Source organism: Chenopodium album, chromosome 6, assembly GCF_948465745.1.
Source record: "Chenopodium album chromosome 6, dcCheAlbu1.1, whole genome shotgun sequence".
Lineage (NCBI taxonomy): Eukaryota > Viridiplantae > Streptophyta > Magnoliopsida > Caryophyllales > Amaranthaceae > Chenopodium > Chenopodium album.
Window position 1 is genome coordinate 49,302,610 of NC_137839.1, and position 7,023 is coordinate 49,309,632.

Here is a 7,023-nt window from a genome sequence, read left to right on the forward strand (position 1 = left end):
TAATGTGATTTGACATGAAGAGTTTAGATTAATTGAAGATAAATTTTGATCAGGAACTATGAATTGAATGCAAAAGGTCACGGGTATTTAATCAACAATTTCAGGGAACAATTTTGAATTTTAAAAGATAAGCGATGAAGAATAATTCAAAAGATAAGATTTTAAGTAGATAAAATTAATCAACTGACTAGTTAATTAATTCACAAAAAGATAGAATAAAATCTTATAGATTATTTCGGAGGAACTAGGAACAAATCAACATAGTTTGTAATCACACAGACATGCCTAATGCAATTTGATTTCTTCACATACAGCCACAATCCCATATGTATTGCCATACACTCTAATGCGTAGGACTATGTTTTCACATATACATATTGTGTAAGATACATATAATGCATGCATGACTGACTTATACCTTAGGGGAACTTGAGGTCTTCTTAACTCAATTGTATCATACCAAGTTCCATGCGCATCTTTTCAAATTTGTCCCTGCTCAAAGGCTTAGTAAGAATGTCAGCAATTTGATTTTCAGTTTCACAAAAATCTAACTTAATTAAGCCTTTTTCCACATTATCCTTAAGGAAATGATGCCTTATGTGAATATGTTTCACACGAGAATGATGAATTGGATCTTTTGAAATGCATATGGCACTAGTATTATCACAATAGATAAGAATGCAATTATATTTCATACCATAATCTCTTAGTTGTTGTTTTATCCAAAGTACTTGAGAACAACAGGCTGCAGCTGCCACATATTCAGCTTCAGCAGTTGACAAGGCCACTGTGTTCTGTTTCTTGGATCCCCAAGAAACTAGGCATGGCCCGAGAAACTGAACCACTCCTGAAGTACTCTTCCTATTCACCAAATCTCCTGCATAGTCAGCATCTGCAAAACCTTTTAAATCAAAAGTATCACTTCTAGGATAGAAGAGACAAAGATGGTCAGTTCCTTTGAGATATCGTAGGATCCTTTTTACTGCTGTAAGATGTGACTCCTTAGGATTAGATTGAAACCTTGCACATAAGCCAACACTAAATGCAATATCAGGTCTACTAGCAGTTAAGTATAAAAGGGATCCAATCATACCTCTGTATTTGGTTTGATCTACGCTAGTTCCTTGTAGATCTTCATCTAATCTTGTGCCTGTTCCCATTGGTGTATGGTTGGTCTTTGCTTGGTCAAGGTTATATTTCTTCAGTAGTTCCTTGACATACTTTTGTTGGTGAATTGCAATACCTCTTTCTGTTTGTTTGAGTTGTAGTCCAAGAAAGAAGTTGAGTTCCCCCATCATGCTCATCTCAAATTCACCACTCATTAGCTCAGCAAAGTACTTGCACAAGTTTTCGTTAGTTGCTCCAAAAATAATATCATCAACATATATTTGAACAACTAGTAAATCAGTTCCTTCAGATTTTAAAAAAAAAAGTTTTATCTACTTTACCTCTTTTAAAATCATTTTGAAGAAGGAACTTAGAGAGCCTTTCATACCAAGCTCTAGGTGCTTGTTTCAGCCCATAAAGAGCTTTATCAAGCTTAAAGACATGATTAGGAAATTGGGGATTTTCAAAACCTGGAGGTTGTTCCACGAACACCTCCTCTTCAAGAAAGCCATTTAAAAAAGCACACTTAACATCCATGATGTGTCTATTTTATATTGTATTTTACCCCCGTCCCTTGGTAATAATTAGTAGTGTTTTGGGCTCTTTAGAGCCACTTTTATTACCAATTGGTGTTTTCTAGTGTTTTCGTAGATTTGGTTGACTTTTGCAGGGATTTATGCTTTTGGAGTATTTTCCCGAGATATTTTGGAGCAGTCACGAGCACTGGAGAAGCACGACCAGATTTTATAGCCCAGGGCCGGTTGGAGCCATCGAACCGGTGACTAAGGGCTCGGTAGAGGTGATACCGGGGCGTTTGGACCGAGTATTCAAGACCCAAAGAGGAAACCCAGATTGGCCCGAAGAATTGGAGCCCAATCGAAGTCCAAATATTGGCCCAAATGATCCGCCCGGCCGGGCGGGAGGAGCGCCCGGTGACGCGCCCGGCCGGGCGCGAGATTGTTATTAGAGGTGAAAAAAGGCGCGCCCGATCGGGCGGTGCCTCGCCCGATCGGGCACGTGTTTATTTAGGAAACAATTAGAGTCGTATTAATTTGTTTTAGTTTAGGATTTTTGTACGGAGTATAAATACTCCTCCGTAATACGTTTTTAGATCGTCTCTTCTTTTGGGGGGAGATCTTCTTCTCTCTTCTTCTCCACTTCTTCTTCTCTTAATCCTTTCTCCTAGACTTTCTCTCTCTACTTAGTTTTCTCTCTCTTAATCTCTCTCTAAACTTTTGTTCTTATTTCTTTGATTAATTCCAGATTTACTTTGGTGACGATTTCTCTTCCCTTAATCTTAGTTATTTATTTTATTCCTTTGATCATGATTTATTTTATTGCTTTGCTTAGTTTATATCTAATTATGTGTGAGTAGTTTAATTTCTAGGGTTCATGGGGATCTAATAAATAATATGAAGGGGTAAATTATTGTTGTTAATTATCAATGCTAGATTAATTTCCTATTGATTGATTTAATGCTCTGTGACTAGATTAGGCCTATCTTTTATGCATGAGTTTGACAATATTGATTCAAGAATCGAGAGATGAGAATTAATGTTTAGGTCTAGTTTCAATAGGCAAGTTAATTTATAAATGGTTAAGTCAAGATTCGAGAGATGAGGTTTAATACCGATAAATTAATTGTGTGATTGTAATAAGTAGCGAGAGCCCTTTACAATCTGGTTAATTGATGCATTGATGATTGACTATTATTGATTGTTGGTATTGCATGATGATTTCTTATTGGATTGTTTTAATGTTTTACAATTGCGGCTTGTAAAAGTATAGCAATATTAAATTGATGAATCGAGCAGATGTTAATTTGATATTAAAGGCTATTTTCAATAAGAACTTAGATCTAGTAAATTGCGAGAGCCTGTTAGGTCTATGTTGGTTAATAAATTGCGAGAGCCTGTTAATCATGTTATTTATGCAATGTCAATAATTGATTACCCTATTTTACCCCGGAATATTATTTATTGGTGAACCTATGCCCTAGATCCTTTTATATATTATTTTCTCCCTTTTCCTACTCTTTTTAGTTTAGTTTCTTATTCAACTTTTAATATTGGTTACTTAAATAATTTAGATTATAATATTTAATTAGGAGTAAAAAGACTTGTTTCCCTGTGGAGATCGACCCTACTTCCCTATCTACTTTAGTTAGTGAATTAGGTAATTATTTTTGATTAGGGGATACGACTTTACCCTGTCAAAATTTGGCGCCGTTGCCGGGGAAACGGTTTTATTTTTATTTCTAGTTATTATTAGAGTCTAGATTATTTTTAATTTATTATTATTATTATTTTTTTAATTTTTAATATTTTTTTTATGAGTTGAAAATATCCATGCTTATGTCACTACAAGAATTATATAATTTTTATGCAGCACCTAACTACTGTAGTTGTCAACGTCTTTGTCATGAAAATCCTGAATGCCCTTATAGTGAGTTTTTTGTGCGTGCTCCGGATGATTTTAGAGTCTTTCCGTATACATATGATCATATTCGGAAACGATTAGTTGCTAATGAAAGTTATTGGAAGGCTCTTGATGAAAAAGTTTACGGACACTATAATAATACAAATGTTATTGAGGATGAAGAACCATCGGTTATAGAATTTGTGGTTGAAAAATCATTGGTTGACGAATCGGTGATTGAAAAATCATTAGTTGTAGAAACGGTGGTTGATAATTCCTTTGTTGATGATGAGGTTATTTGTGAGGGTAAAATTTTAAAGTCATTATTGGATGATAAAGACAATGACTACCTCCATGTTCGTTCTATTAATTCTAAATTTTTAGCGGAGGAAGTAGAAGGTTGTGGTATATTTTCATCTCCCTCTTTTCATTTTTCTTTCTACCTTGAGTTCTCTTTATGTACTCCTAACTTTTTCTTTATAGGGATAAATGTGCTTGCTATTAAGCCCTATATAGTGCTTAATGAAATGTTTGCAGGAGCGTTTGATAAGTTACTCAAGGCATTGAATTCTTCCGATTGAGAGAAGGAGTATGGTCGAGCGGGACCTTGATAAACTAGCGCTTTGCGGGAGGCAACCCGTATTTTGTTGTTTTTTATTTAGTTTTTTTTTATTTATTTATTTGTTTGTGTGTTTTCTTTTTGTTTTGTTTTAGAGAGGTAGAGGAGAGTATATCTTATATTTGTGGGAGTGTGATTTTGTGCACAGATACTAGAAAAGTTGAGAAAAGATCGAAGGGCTAAAGGAATCCCAGGGCAATTAGCAGCAGCAAGCTGCCCCGTCAAATCAGTAGCACGGGCCCGATCGGGCAGAGCTCGCCCGATCGGGCGCGCGTACGCATCAGCAAACTACGTCAACTTCGACAGGCCATAACTTTTGCGTTTCTTATCCGATTTTTGCGTGTGACCTGTCGTTGGAAAGCTCTTCAAGTCTAGTTTCCAATGCAATTAGAATCACTGTATTATCATTTATACATCAAAAGTTATGATCAGAATAGTGCACCTGACTCAAATTTGAACTTTTTCCCACTAACACTTTGTTTCTTTCTTGCCCAATTTTGTTCCAAAGAGATGCATTGCAATCCTCGAGGCTTTGGTGACATTGATGTGGTGATGATGAAGAGTAGTCACCTTGACTACTAGCTTCCCTTTAAGACAATGAGGACATTGTCTGATTTAGCTTGGGGGGAGGTTCTCGTGTTCGTATGGTACATCTTTCACTCTCTCTCTTCTCTTTTTATTTTTATTTTTCTTAGTATAGATTTTATTACTTTCTTAGGTTAGTTTTGTTCCAATGAATTATAAATTATGCTTCCCTTTTCCCCTTAATTGAGAAATTTGTTTTGATCCTTGGTAATTGATGATAAGCATTATGGATTAGTTGATCATGATTTGATGTTTGAGTGCCTTGAAACCTTTACATGCGTCAATTTTGTCCAACTACTTGTGAATATAGTGCTTGACTAGTTGATTTGTTAAGGATTGTGTGATAGTTCCATAATTCCTGGTATGTCAATGAATTTGAGTATTGGTTTGCTACTATTAGTAATATTTATATGATTCATTATTATGCACATTGTGGAGGACGAAGGCATTTGTTCTTTTAGGTAACCTTCAGATATTGTAGATACATTTGTTCCCTTCTTGCTACCCATATTGTTGCCTTGACTTTTTATTGTTTATTAGCCACATTACAAGCCTATTTTGCCCCATAGGTTACTAGTCCCAAGCTTGGCTTGGGGGAGCTATTAGTGAGTGAGGTGAGGGAGTTTGTAGTGTGCTATTTATTTGCACAATTTGGGTGGGATTTTGAGAAGTAGTTTTGTTGATTGTTCATGTTTATTTTTGATGAGTTTGAGAGTTATATTTTCTTGAAAAAAATAAAGCATGATATTATGAAGAAAAAAAAAGAGAAGTTCAAGAACAAAAAATGTGAAAAAAATAAGCGAACTTCAAAAGAAATAAAATGTTCAAATGTTCTAGTTGGAGGTTTGTAAAGAATAATTTTGAGCTTCAATGGAAAAATTTCAAGTTTGGAAAATAAAGTTTGTTTATTCACTCTATTACTCCATTATTATATCTTATGAGTGAAATTGTAAGAGTTGGGTTTATTTATTATGATTGGAGTATATTTGGTTGATGTTAGAATTGGTTATGTAGGAGATGTTGATCATTATTTATTTTTGATCATGGGTTTTATTAGGATATTGCTCCCTTAAGCATAGCTTTTCTCTCACGTATTTCCAAATTTATCCTACCCTTTACCCTAGCCTTACATTACAAGCTTTAAAGACCTTCCGACCTTTGTGCATAGAATTGTATGATTGTGAAAGTGTTGCTTATCAATGCAAGTTATGATTTGACATATTTCGAGTCGACTAGTAGGTTGAGCGTTCATTGTTTTAAACACACGAGAGTGTGAGTTGGGAGGGCATTGTTCACATTAAAGGGGTGGTTGGAGAGCGATCGAGTACATCTTTTACTCGCCACATAAATGAGAGTCGAGTGTGTGAGCACTAGTCTTGAATTCTATATGCTCTTGTGGTTTGCTCTGTTTGACAATTGTTAGGGAAGAAAGGTAATTGGATGGATTTTATTGGTTGACTTTGAAGCATGTTTATTTGATTTACCCTGGATCGTTTGTGCTTGATTTTTACTTTTTGGGGTGAAGCATATTTATTGATTCATTGATGAGATCTTTTCTTAGGGACAAGCAAAGGTTTGGCTTGGGGGAGTTTGATGTGTCTATTTTATATTGTATTTTACCCCCGTCCCTTGGTCATAATTAGTAGTGTTTTGGGCTCTTTAGAGCCACTTTTATTACCAATTGGTGTTTTCTAGTGTTTTCGTAGATTTGGTTGACTTTTGCAGGGATTTATGCTTTTGGAGTATTTTCCCGAGATATTTTGGAGCAGTCACGAGCACTGGAGAAGCACGACCAGATTTTATAGCCCAGGGCCGGTTGGAGCCATCGAACCGGTGACTAAGGGCTCGGTAGAGGTGATACCGGGGCGTTTGGACCGAGTATTCAAGACCCAAAGAGGAAACCCAGATTGGCCCGAAGAATTGGAGCCCAATCGAAGTCCAAATATTGGCCCAAATGATCCGCCCGGCCGGGCGGGAGGAGCGCCCGGTGACGCGCCCGGCCGGGCGCGAGATTGTTATTAGAGGTGAAAAAAGGCGCGCCCGATCGGGCGGTGCCTCGCCCGATCGGGCGCGTGTTTATTTAGGAAACAATTAGAGTCGTATTAATTTGTTTTAGTTTAGGATTTTTGTACGGAGTATAAATACTCCTCCGTAATACGTTTTTAGATCGTCTCTTCTTTTGGGGGGAGATCTTCTTCTCTCTTCTTCTCCACTTCTTCTTCTCTTAATCCTTTCTCCTAGACTTTCTCTCTCTACTTAGTTTTCTCTCTCTCTTAATCTCTCTCTAAACTTTT